Consider the following 19,175-nt stretch of genomic DNA (forward strand, 5'->3'; position numbering starts at 1 on the left):
AACTCTGCTTAATATGCACTCTATAATTTAAGAAACTTGAATTATAACCCGAATACGCCTTGCTTTATATTATCTATCTAACCTTCAACTTTGTTCAACTTTGAATTAGCGACTCTGAACATTTACACATAACAGGTAGAAAAAATGCTCAGGGAAGAAGTCTGAAAGTAAAGCCTCACATGCATTATTTATGGCCTTAAATCACTGCAGTTCAATTGGAGGGCTTATATTGAAAACCGGTGAGTTCACCCGTCAGTCTCGGCGTCTAATTAACCGCTGCTCCTCATATTCTCCAAGTGCAGCGGGAAACACATTTTAATTGATATTTAGATGTTTATGCCCTTAGAAAGTAATTAAGATTTTCAATTAATCCTGTCTTATTTCTGGACATCTCGGCTCGGTGTCCTTGAGCGTCCAGCGATTAATTCCCCAAACCTCCTCCAAATAAGGGAACTTCAATTACTCTGCCGTGAATTACAACCCTGCGAGTGACCTCGTCCAAGGCTGCATCATCATTTAAATTAAAGGCAACACAAATCACCGGTAGCTGGATGGTTGTTTCATATCCCACATAGGGTCCTCGTGAGCTTCTATTTTATACATCCTGACGGTATAAACAGCTGCTTTCAGATTATCAATAGTTCTATAGCACTCAATTAAAACAGCCTCCTCACAGGAAGTTGTGGCCCCTCTGGGATCGGCAAAGCAGTATGTGCCATATAAGCTGACCTCTTCCCGCTCCCCTGTGTCTCCGTCCGCTTGTTTACTATATTATGTCCAAACATGCCCCACACTGCGCTTGTAAAATGTTTGCACACCCATGGCGAAAAAAGACGACTCAGACTTTATCAATCAGCCCTTTAAAAAAAAAAAGGGAAAAAAAGAACACGTCTGTTTCCTCCTCAGCGATACTGGTAACAGCCCGGGCCTGATATGAAAACAAAATCCATCTTCCACAGTAGTTTTATACCTTTGGAATTGCATCTGCCCAAACCTCAAATGTGTTCACACAATATGACAACACTCCGACTGTCCAAACCTCTATTGTCATTCCAAGAATAAATAATAATTTCTCCCTGCTGCCCTTGCAGTGCTGTTTTGCTCACACATAGAATCACCTGCCCATCTAGGCAACAAAAAGCCTGCTTGGGGATTATGGTGACATAATCTTAGCAGTGGCCTGTGAGTCGGGGGCTGAATGGGTTTGAACCCTCTATGCCACGCTGAGATAACATTTGTCACCGGGGTTCCTGGGCGCCCTATTCATAGATTAGTGGACTGTCGCCTTTTCAGAATGTGAAATGGCTTTGGCACTGCCGCATGTTTATTTTCTAAAACCTGCGCCTCCAAGGATGAGGGGAGCATCTTGTCCTCTTCCTGAGAGCACCGGCGCTTGGCCTTGCACGCCGCACGGAGAAATCAGTGGCCCCCGTGTTCTCTGAGTGAATCTGTGAGGACAGCGAACGCTGAGGAGTCCTGCTCCATCTTATGGTCGCTCAGTGGACCTCCTGAGATAATACGGTGCATGATATGTCTGATAGGCAACGGTTCGTGCTGCTATTCCTGTCGCTTTTTCTGTTGTTGTTCTTTGAACCCATGAATATGGTTCATGCCAAGAAATAACGGTTAAACTCCGGGTTATGGAGTTGTTTCAAATTATGGGGAAAATACACATTTACTTTCCTAATTTGAATTTGATAAGAAGATTCTACACACAATCTAATATCTGTTTATGAAATATGAAGCTAAAATGTACAGGTGGCTAACTTTGCTTAGCATAAACACTGGACATGGGGGGAAAGTAAGGGATTCACTGTTACATTATTTACTATTTGCACAATGGTCAATGAGTATGTGGAGTGTGTTGCTCCACCACGGCCCAACAGTCCCCTTATGAAACCCTGGTTAAGTTCGCTCGATCGGTTTTTTTTTTTTGTGTCCACACCAAATTGGATCATATCTGACCCCAAAATATGCTTGGTTTTTACATTCAGATCAATGAATGATCCCTGGGGAAACATGTCCCCCCCAAAAACCATAAAGAAAGGAAAAGAATTAATTCCTCAACCGCCCAAAAAAATCCAAAAACCTTCCTTTTCATGTGGAGTTCTGTGTTGGACTATTACTGAGGATATAGACAATAGATAACGCCAATGATACTAAGACCTGTTGTTTTTACACTTTGGATTCTATAAACGCAGGTTAGTTCATTGTAAATGTGGTTAGAACCCGGCTGGTTGTTTCCCCCTGATTTCGGTCGATAAGCTAAGTCAACAGGCTGCAAGCTGTGCTTTCATATTTACCAGGCAGATATAAAAGAGGTATTAATCTTCTCATCTGACGCTCTCTGAGACAGTGAATTTGCAGATTTTCTTAAATGTTCCACTTTTCCTTAAAAACCGTGAACATTTTCCGTCCGTGACACCAGCGCGAGCCACGAGTGATTGGTTACTTGTTTATTTATTTATTGAGATTCATTCAGAGCAGCAGATTTGGGGATGTTCGCCGCTGCGACAGCTCTGCCCGTCCCTGTCTCGAAACATCCACACTGTATTATGTGCGCACGCTTCAAGGGGCCTTTAATCAGCCCGAGCGGTCCCCACAGTTAGCATTTAAAGCGAATCTTTGCATCACAAAAGGGTGGGATGTGTAAATGAGATGTGACATTTTATTTGTGCGGGGCTATGCAGCAAATAAATAAATATCAGGCCATGACAGACAGAGACTACTGGGAAAAATCTCCCTCTACATTGCACTCGCTGGTTAACTGTCACACCATTAAATTGTCTTTCACGTCGAGATGTCGCCTTGCGATTGGTTAGCAGATGTAAAAAGAGGGAACACTTGCCAAACAGTTTCCAAGAGCATGAAATTGATATTGTGAATCATATGTGACAGTGACTCTTCTGCCCTATAATTGATCTACATTAGGGCTACAAGGCCTCAGCCTATGATTGGAAAGCAGGGCACATCATGAGACTGTGTGTATCCCCGGCTGGCAGCCGGAGGAGTTTATTCTTGCAATGGAAAGATTACATCTTCAATTTTACCTGGGGTTTATAGACCTCAGTGGGCTGGCAGATATCTCTCTATAAGTGGGACCTTACTTATTGCTCTTTCAAGTGGTAGATCTATCCATTCACTCTAATTAAATTGAGCTTTTTAATCTGGTTCTTCTAATCCAGAGTCAAGTGTGTTGGGACTTGGATGATGTGATTTGAAAGGGAATACTCCTGATTCACTGAAACACTGTTATCTCCCCTCCACTATTGAAATAAATTCGAAAATGAGGTTTGTGCACTTGAGCACCACACACTCAGATGACCTGAGCCGGGTGCTTTGCCGTACACCGTGTTTTGATTCGAGCAGGAGGAGAGAACGGAGAGTAAACGCCTTCAATCGGCACATTGTTCTTATTTAATATTTTAAAACGAAACACACATTTATTGAGGAGGGATTCAAACCAGATCTCAGCAGGGCCAAGAAATAACAATGATTTAAAATTCATTCTGTTATTTTTTGGTCAAATAAAACATGGCATTGCAGAAATGCTGAAACCTTATAAGTGCCAAATGCCAAAAGTGTGATATTTAAATTTAGGCCTATCCACTGACATTTTGTGACACATTTGACTTGAAGAATGGAATGAGTTGGGTGTGTAAGTTGGGGATGACCTCTCCTGACAATCCCAGGGTCCATCCAGCTAAAGGTAAGCCCTCCAAGTGAAAAGCAGTAAAGCATCCATTGCTCCGCTACATAACCTCTCAGCTCAGGGAATTCATGCAGTTTGGTCTCAGAGATCCAGATCAGGACGAGGCTTGATAAAGCTTGTTCTAGCTGGGTATCCAGAGATAGGGGTCTTACCTATGAGTCATTTTCAGCATGATCACCCTTATCTGTGCTGAGCTGGGCTCCCCTGCCTACTCGGGGGGCCTCTGTTTAACCCCGGCCCTCACATGGCTTCACCACCAAACAAACACACACACACACACACACACACTAACATACACACACAAAACACAGCCAAGGATGCTTGTTTGTCGGGGATTAAGGGTGTTTTCCCTGCCGCTGTTGCAGGATCCTTATTTGGCAACAGCAGCCGTCTAATTCAGGTCATGGTGCCATCAGTCTCATCAACAACCTGCAGGTCACCTTCCAAGTTACACTGGCTCAGGCAGACGTGAGCAAATCATGTTGGGACGAATGTCAGAGCAGACAGAGAAACATACACATTCAAAAGAAGAATCAGCATCAGTCGAGCGCTTACATACACCAAGGTCCAATAGTTCCTTTAAGTTCAATCAAACTGCAGCAAAATGCACACATTCATGGAAATATGCCCCTTTATATGTGCCTGGTGTTAAAGACAGTGATAAAACATTACTGGATTCAGCCTCAGATCCAGATTAGTGTGTTCTTCCCAGATCTCCATCAAGTTTCATGGTAATCTAGTAATCTTCCCTAAATAAATACCAACAAAGAAAACCTCACTAAGGTGAAGAATAAGCGTCCTTGGCAGACGTAAAAAAAGAGGTTTAAACTATGAGAAAATGAAAATATGCGTTGGGATCAAAGCTGTGGGAGAACTGTTGTGGGGATGTGGCGAGAAAATGACGGGACAATGAATATATTTCAGGCAATTACCTCAGAGAGCAGCTGAGTTCCATAATTTATGTCTGTCAAGATAAAAACTAATCCACAACACAGAAACTAAAGAGCTGATCTCATAATGGATATTTTAATCAAGTCCCCTCGAAAAGAAAGAGGAGCCTATTAAATTCCAATTTTAATTTATGAATAAAGAAATGGTTTCGCACCTCAGTGAAATTACCAGGCGGACGCTGCAAGATGTTCTGGCGGATTACACATTAAACTTAAAAATACTCAAATTACTTTTTAAATGCAGTCTGTGGTTTTTCGTTTTGAAGAGGAAAAAATCGCCACCACTTTATTAACATTTATGATAAAAAGAAAAAGAAGAAAAAAAACAAATCATCATCTCAGGTTTTTTCTTTCTTTCCGCACACTCATCTGGGGCATGTCATCTCACGCCTTGATTCGGATAACAGATAAACACCAATCCAGCAACCCCCGGCCCCATCGATTTAAGCTAACATACATTACCGCTCAAATAGCACTAAATGGATGTTTAGGCAGCCGCTCGTAAACAAACAGCAGCGAAGGGGGAATGGTCTTTGCTACAGAGCAGAGCACGGCACTCCAGGGGGTTGCAGATGGGATCTCTCCATGGTGACAGGATGTGATCAGGGGCGTCCCTGCTGAAATCTATCCAGGTTACACGATACCCACAGCTAAGGGGACTGGATAAAAAATAAAATAACAATATGTAGCCGCTGATCTAAAATGCACGTAGCCTATAAAACACAAATACACAAAAAAGAAAAGCAATCCTGGAAAAAGATGCAACAAAGACAAGACCTTGGAGAGAAAAAAGACGAGGTAGGAGAAAGAGAGGAGGAGGGAGGGATATAATATGTGTGTGTTTGTCCATGCAAGGCCAAGAGGGAGAAATAAACGGGGTGTTGGGGCTAAAAAGATGGGAAATGACAGAAGAAGGGAAGCGATTATTGGGGTCACACAAACGGCCGCTGAATTGTGTTGTGAATTGAATGAACTCATCTTTAAAAAGACTACTGTGTATTTCCCCCTTTATTGAGAGAATAGCCATATTAACATCCTGTTCTCTTCGCGGAGTCAAAGCCATATCCGATGATGATTGGGTTTGGGAAACGCTCTGATGGGAAAAATAGAGCCCATCGCATCCACATCACCATCTCACACCACATTGGCATATGCGGCTCACTGCTCCCCACTTTTGGCCAAAATTGAAGAGCTTGCACGGAGAAAAATAAATAGATGGTTGAATAGCAATGGCCCCTGCCACTGAACCTTTTATCAGTGGGAATCTAACAGCCGTGCCGTTTCAGAATTTCAGTTTAGCTTCCGATTACGGTATGTCCCGGCATTTTATTCCCGACATCTCTATGCTTCGTAGCCTTCAAACACTTCTCGGTAACTGCCTATTATCCAACAGTTCCACTCCACTGACCCTGCCAATAAAACTTTTCATATTCTTATAAATGAACTCAATTGCCACGTTCTAAACATTTACACTGCACTAACAGATCATCTCCACACCTTGGAATTGGCTAAATTCCCTTTTCCTTATGAATATATAGGAGGGTATTAGAGATATGATGGCTTTTCAGATTGCTGCACCCAGTGAAATTAGTTTAGCGAGCATTTACAGACTAAATTGGAGCCATTAAATAGCGGATTGAATTGATGGCACATTCATTGTCTCTCCATCGGTATCACTGTAAAATCAATTAGCCGTCACTTTTCCATTCTCAATAAAGTATGATTGTCAGCTACGGATGAATAAAGAAGACCCTGACAGCCAGTCGGACCAGAACACCGTGTGAAAACAAATCGGTGTGTGGGCTAATGTGATCTGTAATTGTGCGAAAAAGGCACAATTGTCTTCATCGAAGGGCCACGGGACAGGACGGGCCATTAGTTTAAAATATTCCCCACATCAAAGTGACATCAAGCAGTTTTAGTCCAACAAGAAGATTACTTATTGAATTTTTGGGATTATTCATGCAGGGATGTTCATTTTTATTGTATTGATGTAATGGACTGCCATGAGTATATGTGTAAATGTGTAAATGCCTGAAGTTAACGCATACAAACGAATACAGTTGTATTAAAAGTTCCTGTCTTGTTAAGAATCACCAACAAAAGGCACAGAATACTGTAAACTCCTCAAATTGATCTCCAATTGTTTTAATTGGCTTTTTTTGTGTGCAAAATACAGATTTACATGGAATTTTGCAGATGGGTGGGGCATTACCCAGGAATGTATTTAGCTTTCTTTAAAATGGCGAGATACGGTGCTAGCCTTAGCTGAGGCATTAGCTCTCTTTGCTCCCCCTCTAGTTTCTCTATCTGTTGTTTTTTTGTTTGTTATCAGAATTACGCAAAACCTACCAATCCGAGTTCCACTAAACTTGATGGGGACAGGGCCTGAGAAGAACCCAATTTAATTTTTTCGCAAATTAAAATTGGTTTCACGTTCTATAACTACGTTTTATGACAAAAACTAGAGAATCATGTGTAGGAGTGTTAGCCTTGGTGGAAGTATATGTTCAACTGAGATGTCAGCTCACACACGCAGAAAAAGGACGCCACATCAACATCATCATCGTATGCCTTGTTGGGCCATATGCCTGTTACAATAAAAATCATTGCACCACAGACGCAAATAAAATACTGTGTCACACTGGGTTCTGTATCATACGATATTCCAGGGAAATCAATAAGAGAAAAATCATTTGTTTAACCAAACGCTCTGTTTGTGAAATGCATCCGCTGCCAGTCAGCTGCTCAGTTTTGGTTGCAAATCAAACAGCATTGTGTCTGTCAATTTGCCAGAGGCGCTGCTAAGTGTCCTCTGAGATCAAGACTTTCATCAAATTTCCCCTTCTAATGAAATCAAATAGGGTCTCCCAATATCCCTCATCACAATTCTTTGTGCAATATCTGCACTGAGGAGCCTCTTCCCCACCAGCTGAAGCCCCCCCACACCCCCTGTATCTGCTCTGTATAGAGTAACATATGAACATGCATATGAAAATTACCAGAGGCTGCTGCATCACATATGCTGTTTCGCCATAGATGGCACAGTAAGCCAATGCCAGTTTTCCATTAAGCCATTTTGTTGAATTGATAGAGCAGCTGAAGCTCCCTTTTTAATAGATGTGCCAACAACAGATTAAAAACAACAGGCTGATGGACTGCAAACACTGGAACTTCCAAGACCTGCCAGCAAACTCAAGCCAGGGCTCAAAAGCACTCATGTTAATACAACATAAGAACAATGCAGGGATTTCGAGACTTGTTGCTGTGTCGCTGTTTTTCTTGGATCTTTTTGTGAGTTTCAACAATTTTTACTATACTAAATTCCCCCCCCCCCCCCCCCCCAAAATAAAAGAGTAGACCAGCAATATTTGTGTGACTTTCTTCGGTTAAATCCCTGTGATCGCAAAACATCAGATGCAAAAATCTAAATATTCATTCGTGCATTTTGCTGCAAATAAATAAAGGAAAAAAAGGAGATATATCAAAGCGATTGAAGATTCAAAACCCTTTCATCCTCAATAATGACAGAATAAGACGACTCGCTTGTCCTGAAGGAAATTATAATACGCAGCTAAAAGCAAACCATGATGAGTGGATGATGATAAAAAAAAGAAAAAAAAAGTGCCCCGGCATTCAGTGGGGTACAGGTATTAAATTCACTGTCAGGAACACTTTGCTCTAATTTCCAAAAATTTAATGAATCCTCATCTCCCTGCTGCAATTACCCTGGTGTGCATTGTAGTGCCAGAGGATTGGTTATCTCCACACAAAGTGAAGGGCTTTAGGATTCTCAGATGAAAGGTGAGATGGAAATGTGATCGGGTATTATTGCCTCATGTTATCAACACCGCGGCTTCCACTATATGTACAGATACATAGCAGATGCACATCTTGGAGGTAAATACTTTGATTTCATGAATACAAATGGTTGTTCACAATAGGCAGGGTAAGAATTCAATCTATATCAATCTGATTCAGCGACTCTTCCAGGCCCTCAGAAGAGAATGAAGGGATCCGGCGCCCGGCCTTCAGATATGAGCTCAGTGTTTGGTGTGAGCAAAGAGGCGAGCGATAATAAACCGCCTGTGTGTTTTGCAGTCGACCAATGACTGCAGAGCTCTCGGCGATGAGGTGCCAGATTGACAATGGCTAAGGAGGCAGGGCGAGCGGCGCCGGGGTCAGAGGATGTCCCAGGTAGCAGATCAACCTCGGACCGACTGATGGGCTCTTTAATGTGCAGGAACTAGTGGAAGGTGAGAAAAGCTTAGAGGGGGCTTTCTCATGAACCTGCCTGACATGGGGGAGAGGCTGCAGGGGAGGCCCGGGGCTTCAGTGGAAAAACTAGACAGCTGATATGTGTGGTAGCAGGTGGGGCGCTGCTCCGTCCACAGGTGCTGCACAGATGCCGCCGAAGCAGCGCAGGCACCAGTTATCCAGGGACGCCGAGACCCGCTGGAGCCTCCTGATTCACTCTCACCCACAGCCCTCGCATCTGCTCAGCCATTCTCCAGGAGTAATTACACGTGGCGCCGGGTGGGCACATGATGGATGCTGGGAAATAAGGACCGAAATCTGACATGATAGTTGTTGTTTTTTCCCACCCCCCTAAGTTTCAATGGCAACAGATTCTTGTTTCGTTTTTTTTGTTATTTCCATCCTGATTTAAATGGCGTTTGGTATGTGGAAGTGAGGTCGGGCCCATCTGTTGTCTTCTAGGGAGATTTTCAAGATGTTCGGTATTTCAAAGCCATAATGGAGAGTGAATGAAATGTACGAGGAAACGCGGTCCAAGTGGTGTCATAATTGCTATTTGGGGGATTCGTAATTACAGAGTGCAGCCATCAGATAAAGGAGTGTAGATAAAAAGGAGTTGGTCTGGTAATGGAAATCTGTTTGGAGAGGAATAGTTTCTAATAAGTAATTTTGCCTAATAAACTATAACCGATTTAATCTCCGTCTTATCAGGCCAAGATTTCACCACTTTCCTTTTTAATTGGCTATTTTGTAATCCTGATTCCCAACAGAGCGGATGGTCTGTCTCCCTCTCCTGAGAGTTAGCATGAAATCAGTTTGAAACACTGTGTCAATCTCATTCTGAAGTGGCCATCTGGCCAGTGTACAGAGGCTGGGGATGGCACGCGGAACCGCAGGGTCTCTGTGAGGCAATCATCAGCAGATTTACACAATGTGTTAATGCAAATTTAATAGAGACTTCCTATCGGCCACTTTAATCTTCCATGTGTTGGCAGTGTCAGCCGGACCAAAACCTGCACTGCAGCAGGGACTCACACTCATCTCCTGTGCACAACAAACATTATACATATTTATTCATTTTACAGCCCGATTTATCGGTTGGTTGATAAAAAGAGTCTTTCACAGACATATCGGTATGAACGTCAATGTTTGCCGATGTGAAAACTTAAAATTTTACAGAATAAACCAAGCAGAGAAATGTTTTGGATGATGGAAATGGTGCCATACAGTTTATTAACTTCTGTTGTTATTTTTAAAACTTTGCTTTTAGTTGCTTAAATATGATCAATCCAATGTTTACAAAGATGTTTTCAATCCAGAATTAGTTTTTTCTTCAAAGTCTGAATAATTGCTTAAATCTTTTTTACTTTGGTAAAGTTCCTAGTTAAATGGTCAAATTCAAGCCCCAAAAATACCACGCTTACATTTTTGGTTTGTTAATTACCTTATTACGTTTTTAAAGCAATATCAGCCAATTTATTAGTCCCTAATATCAGTATCGGCCCAAAAACATCCATGTCGGGCTCTGATTTACAAATATATTTACTTTCCAAATTGACATATTTTTCATGTAGTTAATCATGAATTTAGTGTATAGCAATAAACATAAACAATGTCAACATTTCAAGTAAATATATGGTAAAGCAAAACCCTGGGAAGATGAAAATTCAGTCACAATGAAACACAGCTATGAAACGCTATGTCTTAGTCCAACAACACCAACACAAACAGTGGTAATGTAATGTATGTGTTGTAGTTAACCTATTAGCCTTATTTTATATATGTAACCTGATATATGCTATGATAAAAACAGTTTCAGAGATTAGACCAACGGCTTGTTGATTCAAGATTGTTTGAGTTGATGTCGTACTGGAAAAAAAGTGATTACACAACAAGGTGTTTTAAGACTTTGGCTCTCGACTGAAATTTGTTTCCATCCACGGGACGTTCAAACATTAAAAGCCTGTAGATGTGGCTTATACTAAAAATCAGTGCTATTAGTAAACTCATACGCGCTGGCATCCGACAACAGTGACTTACAAACTGCTGTTTTTCTATAACTGTACGACTAGTGCACCCAAGACACCAAATAAACATTAATTTGTTCTTAATGTGCAGCGCAACACACCGACATAAATGTTTTTTTGTAATCAGTATAATATCATTTAATTAAAAAATTCAGCCTTTTAACTAAATTGCCTTTTATGGGCTGCATTAATAATTGCACCCAAAACCCAACGTAGAGGTCCACTGGAACGGCTGCTGAGCTGCAACTTCTATGTTGGTTTACAAAAGTATGTCTATTCCCTCTGTTCATTAAAACCAAATATATCATGCAGAGCCACAGCTAGGAATTCTGGGATCCTTGAGAGATTATTGCTCTGGGCCCCGCTTAATTAATTCATACACACTACTTCGATTTTTATGGTCTCTCTCCAGCTGTGGGCCCGTAATATTATCCCCACCTTTCACCCTCCTCTATTCGCATTGGGAATGGATTGTAAATTGATGCTATCCTTAATTTCAATTAGGGAAATATTAGCCATTTTGATTGTGTGCACGATAAAAACCAAAACCATAAAATAAATTGATAGAAATGCCAGAACTTCTATACCAAACAACCTAAGTTTTGCAAAAGGAGATGTTTTTTTGCTTCTTTATAGTTTCTAGCTGATGAGAAAGAAAAAATAAAGAAGAAGATTTTTTTAAATGATCCAACCATGATTTGAACTCTTGGCATTCTTGTGTCTGACAGAAACATTGGGCTGTGTCACATTTGGGAAATTAAAGATTATGTAACATTTGAATGAAAGCATTCCGACACCAACACAACTCAGCATCATGAACTTGAAGATCTCTTGGCCAGAGAACAAAGAACTGCTGCACAGCCTGAGGGCGGCTCAATGAACAGCTTTATTGTGGGTTTTTTTTCCTCTCAAGCTATAATATGTAGTCTGATCACCAGCAAATTATACTGGCTGCTCTCTCTGTGACCCTTTGACATTTTTTCCACCCCATTTCTTTTTTTCTGAAGAGGACCACATCAGTCTTACATCACAGGTTACAGGACATGAAAAATCCTCTGTTGCTTTGTGTTAGTGTAGAACTTAAAGACCAGCAATATAACATTTCAAAGCAGAAAGAAAGCAATACAGACGATCAAAACGTGGACAAAGTCCTGGAGCAATGTGGATCCATTTAAATTGTTCTTTTGCCTTTGTTTCTTTGTTTAGTTTATATTATTTTTCTACTTTAAATCTACTCTTCCAGGACCCAGAAGTCCAAGTAAGGACTTATTTACATTTAAATTTAATGTATAAAGCCACAGGTATTATTCACTAAGTTGCATTCAGAATGTAAAAAAAGTGTCATTTTAATCCTAGCTTGGTTGTACATGGTTCTATTTAGCGTAAAATATGGGCCTAAAAACTAAGAGTGTAGTTTTAGTTTTTGTTTAGGTGTTAAGTACACTCGCAACTGTTCATTGTTATTTTATTCTCAAATCATAAAGTAACCAGTTAGCAGGAAACAAGCACAAAAGATTTTCAGTTGGCTAAAAAGGCCCCTTTTTGTATGTGTATTGACACATTGTCAATACTATTGACATTGTGTCAATACAATGTCAATACAAAGACTAAGTGTAAAAAACTGCATCTTTTTACATTGTAAAAAACCAACAACCTGCAGATGATGCAGACTCTTAAAATCTCTTGAAGCTTGTCAAATGTGGGAAAGGTTTTTATTTTTTGTGGTTCTCATGTGTTTTGTAATGGAGCTTAGGGAAATTAAAGTTGGTGTTGGTGTGTTTGCTTAACATCTTATTTCAGTCCATGTAACATGTAGCACACACCACTGCAAAGTATTTGTAAAGATTATTTGCAGAGATAGAGAAAATGTGATCCTTTGACTTGGCTCCCTTTGTGGAGCTTTAAAGAGATTGAAACTAATGAAATGTCCTTATTTTGCCTTGTTGTTTAAACGCATCCAGTTTCCTGATCGGTTTATGATTCAGTGTAGAAGAAAACAACAGAAGCTTAAATCACTCAAGCTTACATTTGATTTATTTGTTTTCAATATGTTGCCCGCTCACTGTTTAACCAAAATGTTAAAAGCTGTTAAAATAAAAGATAACAGAGTTGTTTGGGCATTTAGTGCTTTTGTTCCCAGACAGTAAATAGACTCTGTCCCTCTTTGTGTTACTTGCTTTGCCCCTGTCAGGCCCTTTGTTTGTTTCATAGTGCAGTTGTACAATGAGACTACATTAGTCACATGTGCATCAGTGGTCTCCTGTGGGACCTTTGTTATGTAAATGCACATTAATGAACTTCCCTCGGAACGAGTGCACTGCCTCCGCAGTTTGAGATGTGTCAGGGAAACAGAGGACACTACCGCTGTTTCTTTAACTCTGCATTATTGATTCAACACAAACACACACCTAGTGGTTATTGATCACATTTAGAAAGTGGGCCATTCATTGATTACTAGTGTATTTCACCCTTCATTCAACAAATGTTACAGACGAGTGAAAGAGAGAAGATGGATACTGAAGCTGCTTTCAGACGTGCACTTAAGTCCTGCCATTTTCTGGCGGGGCTGAACATAAGAAGGCAAATTTCCAAGTCAGTTTTTACCAACTATTTCTGGAACAGTGGACATTTTTAACATGTGCTGGAACAAAAAACATGTGCTGGAACAAAAAACTCACGTCCTTCCTCCTGCAATGTTTCAGACATTCCCCTGTTGATGTGAATGTGTCTGACCTGACAATTTCCTGCTGCTGTCTTACTATGGGAAACTCTGAAAAATAGCCAGATCCCAAAATTTCCCGACTTGTTCAGTCTGAACAGCTTGACTGAGAATCTCCAAAAGTGAATGAGACTAAGAAAGTCTCTGGAACTTTCTAGAAACTCGCAAGCGACCTAATTAAATTCAAATTGACAACATTTATGCCAATCAGTTAGAGTATTAAATGCGCTAAATTGTTTTGTTTGCGACACTCCAAACATTTTGAATTTCATCATGCTTCTACCAGTCGGACCTCTCAGCTGTCAGGCACCCTCAAATGGTCTTGGTCATGCTAAATTCTGAGCTAATTAAAACAGTTGGGGACACACAGAATGGGTTTCAACAAAATGGCATATCTGCATAAGACAGGGAGTGAATTTGCTTGAACGTCTGGAACAGGTAAATAAAAATCTTTGATTTCATTGCAGCTTGAGTGTTAACAAAAGGGACGTGGCTAAAGAAAGGAAATGGATATCAAAATGGAAATTTCCCAGGCCCTTTAATTGGATGGCCACTTTTACTTAACTTATCTTCGCAGCCCAACTCGTTCACTGGAAGTGAGCATTTCCAATTAGGGGAAATGACTGTTTCTTCCCGCTTCCAAAACACGTCTTTCACTGCGGTATTTAGTGATGACAGAATGTAAACAAATAAGACACTCGGTGATGTCCTCTCCTCGCCCTCATCGCGTCTGTCAAACATGCTCGTAAACACTGATGCCACTCCACCAGGTTTATAAGACACATGCGTCATTCAGAATCACGCCCGGCTGCAACAGAAAACGCTGATAACATGGAACACACACTTATTTATGGCTCACACAAATGATCCTGGCACAAACAGCCACCCCAGAGATCATCTCTAAGTAAGTCAATAAGACATGAATCATGATGAACGACACTTTAAATGGCACGCCGTTACAATCTTAACAATACTGCGAGCTGAGTTAAGAACAAACGATTTCATCCTGTATCGCGGCAGAATAATGGAAAAAGGATTCCTACATTATTGCCCATTTCTTCCCTGGAAGCTATAGAGACTGACATTAATCCCAACTGTCTGTAAAATTGAAGCAATAAAAACCACAAGCAGTGGCATCAAATTTCGCCGCGGCGATGATCCTCAAAAATATAGATCCACAGACAAACAATGATATACTTGATTGTTTCAGTTAAGATTCCTGGGCCCTCTGCTTTCCCTTTGTTGTACATGAGAGAGACATTACACCAATGGTGGAATATGACCTCATTTGCTGCAAAGAGGAAATTTAATTAACAGAGCAAACAGCATCTGCCAATATGCCTCCGTGGAGACGGCTGAGGATAAGAAATACCTTTCACGAGAAACCTGCAATACTGTCTTAAGACCGGAACCAACGGCCGCAGACGTGGCTCCGACACTGTGTGCGCCTCCTGATTCACGGATTTGAAACACCATTAATGGAGATCAGTCAAAGGATAAACTGTACATAACATAATCGATTCACAAAAAAAAATCCTGAAAGCTGCATGGATACATTTTTAGAGAATGTGATTCAACAACGTGCGTCGGGGCTTCAGCAGCAGAGTGAGTGAAAAAAAAAACTAATATCATCTCTTCTTTTGTCTTAACTTGTAAAACTGCTCACTTGCCTCCAATGCTGTTCTTTTCTGGGCTTGCTGTGCCAAAGTAAACTGAAAATCCTCAGAGGAGCAATGTGTGTATTTTTTGTTTTGAATCCAATATCTCCTGGCCAAACTTACTTTAACACACATTGTAATGATAGCTGTATTCACACTAGTGCAGTCATGTGATGCACACAGACGGGCAGACAGCTGAGAGCCAGTGAATAAAAACAGATTTCTTATCGGTTTGAGTGTTTGGTTTTTTAAGGCCAGCACGGTGCTGCTGTCACTCAAACAGATGAGCAGGTCTTTTTAAAGTGTTGAAAAGTGTTTCTTTCTTTCTAAAATAAATTTAAATTTAAAGTTAGTGTTTATTAAGAGTTCAAGACGGAAAAAGACAGTTAATCTGCTTTTTTACGATTGTCCTATGTCTTGAACAAAATTTAGTTGACGGTGGCAAAATGGATAACCGTCATAAGACGTTGATTCAGATGCTGATTGGTGTATGGAGGCATGTGACATCATCATTTTCCACCAGAGCTCCACTAGTAGCATTAAAGCTTCATAGCAGGAATGCATGTTATTGTTCTCTGTTGCTACTAATTGTTCAATGACGACAGAAAAGCTTTGTCAAGATGGCATCACATCTCTAGCCTGTATTAATTGGCTGTGATGGGTTGATGGACACAAAAAATGCTTGCGTATCAATATCAACAATAATTCCATTGGAAATGTGAATTAAGCTCAACATGACTTGGTCAGAAAATAAAGATTAATCATTTAAAGAACCAGAGAAATAGATGCTTTTCTTTCTGTCTGGCTAATTGGATGGCCACCTTTTCCTCCAACACATTTAAGTTAAGTGAGCATATACAGTGAATTTCAGACAGGTTAATGTTTGATTGAATTAATGCACCACCTTTTACCAGTAACTATAGGCACTGTCTGGACCTTCCGCTGCCTTTACAACCTGCTAACATCCCTCAACGTGTGTGAAAACAACACCTCCATATGCCAGGCAGAAATATGGAGGAGGTGCTCCAAGTGGCCCATTCATGGTTATGATTATTATTCCGCTTTGTGCTCTGCCTGAGACTTGCATCACTTCACTGGTGTCCTGATGGTTGAGTGGACTGATTTGTTTGCCCAGGGAATTGTCCGCGTGCCGTTTAGAACTAATAAAATACCAGAGGAGCCTGGGCCCCATCATCTCCTGTCAGAATAAAAAAGAAGCAATGGATACCCCCACTAAATGTCACTATATCTGTGTGTTTTTTCCAATTCTTAATCTTTATTAGCATAATTGGTTTCTGTGATATTAAATTCCCAGCTAAAGTGAGCGGCATTCCGAATTTCAGTAAACAATTTTAAGCCTAATTTGGTATGAGACACGACTGGCCCAGTGGCAGTGTGCAACTCCAATTATGATAAGGATTAAGCACATGCAATCAAAAGATAGAACAAGATAATGTGCAAAGATACATTTGGCAGGCGAGCAATTAATTGGAGAAGCATGACACCCCTACCTGCAAAAGATGAGGCGGAAGATGATGTTTCAACACTTCAACAGTATTATTGGCAAAGACAACAGATCCCTCTGTCCCTCCGTTACTGTAAATCAGGTTGCAGGGAAAGGCCCGTCCGTGTGACTCGGAGTGGCCAGACGGAGCTGTCAGGGAGTCCACTGCGTTCGGTGGCCGCTGTCTGTGCCTAGTGAACCCAGGAGGCAGAGAATGACTGAGTTCACAAGTTGATTAATGAGTGTGCTGCCACCGGTTGTCAAAATCTGACACTGATTATGAAGCCTCGACCCTTTTTTGTTCTTCACGAGGCAGCGATACAGTGCTCTGTCCTTATATGAATCAATTTAGTGCAGGAATTGATACAGAGCGGATGTGAACACACATTTGAGGTAATATATGCCGCCGGGGCGCCAAGGCAAAGGAGACAGATCAGAGGTTGTTGTTTTGTTGCAGTGTTGGCTGATGTGGACAAATTAAAGTCTGAATTTGACAGGATGACTTCTGGAGGCATTTTTAGTGGCAGGTCTTTGCAGGAGCATAGAGGCAGTGATGATAGCATATGTCGAGAGTGTTTGACTGCTGACTGTCCAACTGTTAGCAGTGATGATGAGATTAATTAGGAGGGGGATGGCTACTGAGGGAGAGATGAAGCTGTCACCGTACAGTAGGTGTTGAATAATGATGACTGCCTCGTCTTTATCCTCGGCGCGACCGTCTCCGCCACGCTTTTAACTCTGACCCAATTAATACCCCAGGTAAACAGGCTCCTGCTGCGGCCACAGGCTTGCCCCCCCCCCCCCCCCCCCCCCCCGTGAGAGTGCCAGTGAAATGAAGATGTACATTTTATCTGTGCATCGTGGTTGGAAAGTCAACTTGACAGAACGCGGGCCACTTGATAAACAGTCTATCTAGGGCACACACTGTATAGCAGGTCTCTCGGGGGGGGGGGGGGGGGGGCAAAACCCAAGACATTTGAGAGAAACCCAAAGCAAATTATCTTGACATGGATGAAACAATAGCAAATTGGACAAATGATATAATTTGAGTCATATAGGCCCCAGCAGAGTCTGGTTGTTTCTTGTACTCAGAGGGATTTGGAAACAAGAATAGTGCTTGATGGTAAAGGTCAGGAAACAAAGGTTGCTCCCTGCATGGTTTCCATAGTGGGTAGACACCGCTTCCCTGTGTAACATGATTTTGTTCCTGTTTTGTAATGTGCCTCATATAAGAGGAATACTGTTTTCATTATGCAGGAGTGTTTCCTTTGGCATTTTCTCAAAATACAAAGAGATTTGGAGGATTGTCTAAGGTGCCAACCAGGAGGTAGAACTGTCTCATATTCTACACACTATAAATCATTTTTGTATGTGGCTGCCGCCCAGCACTGCTCCTCACCATTCGCTGCTACTTGATGCCTTTACTGTCACGTAGCTACAAGAAAAACAACCGATATCACATCATGAGAGATCCATTGACGGTACACCTTCTCATTCGAAACACGGCGCTGCTTCCAGCTAATTAGACGTGATTAATCACGAGGGAATGGAGACGTAAATGTGACTTTCCGCTTAAAAATCAATTACGTCTTCTTTCCAGAGTCAGAGGAACAAATGTGTTAAATAAGTTCAAGGGGACAAACGTCTCTGCGGGATATAAAATTCCTCAACTGGTGTATGGATGTCTCCTCGGTAAGGAGGGTGGTAGGTTGGGGAAATCTTAGTCTAGACTGAGTGTGCACTTTTCGGCAGGAGGGAGCCTCAGTGGGTCATTAATCACCCGCCACTGACACTGAGAACCTTCTGCCCCTCATAAGGGCAAAATAACCTCTAACAATGAGAGGAACTAAGTGGCCAGAGACAATGGTATATTGCGTTCTAGTTTATGTTCCTCTCATAAGCAGCGCAGCCGGCCTCAGAAGATGGAGGAGCCATTCGTCCCAGCTCCCTGACCGTACACAGCAGCAGGGAGGGACATTACATGGTCAGCCTCAGTGAAGCGGCCTTAAGATTCGGAGCGCTCGGTGGAACGTGTTGTCGTTTCTCACAATGAAACCGACCCTCAGTGGCATCATTACATCATAACATTGTTACCTTCACATCTTGAGTTGAAAAGAAAAAAGGCTTGAGATATCGCAGCAAGAAAACTTTCGAGTCTAACGGAGCAATAACATTAAAAAAAACACATTTCAGGTAAGGTCGATAACCATTCATAATTTCAAACATTGAATGTATGGTATATAAAGATTGACGACAAGACAGCTACCTGAAAGGGAAGCCAAAGCATATAGATAGCCACCTGGTGGCTGGCTTCAGTATAGGTCATAAATTCCACCGTCTCCATGTTG

The sequence above is a fragment of the Platichthys flesus genome, chromosome 16 (genome assembly GCF_949316205.1).
Source record: "Platichthys flesus chromosome 16, fPlaFle2.1, whole genome shotgun sequence".
Classification (NCBI taxonomy): Eukaryota; Metazoa; Chordata; class Actinopteri; order Pleuronectiformes; family Pleuronectidae; genus Platichthys; species Platichthys flesus.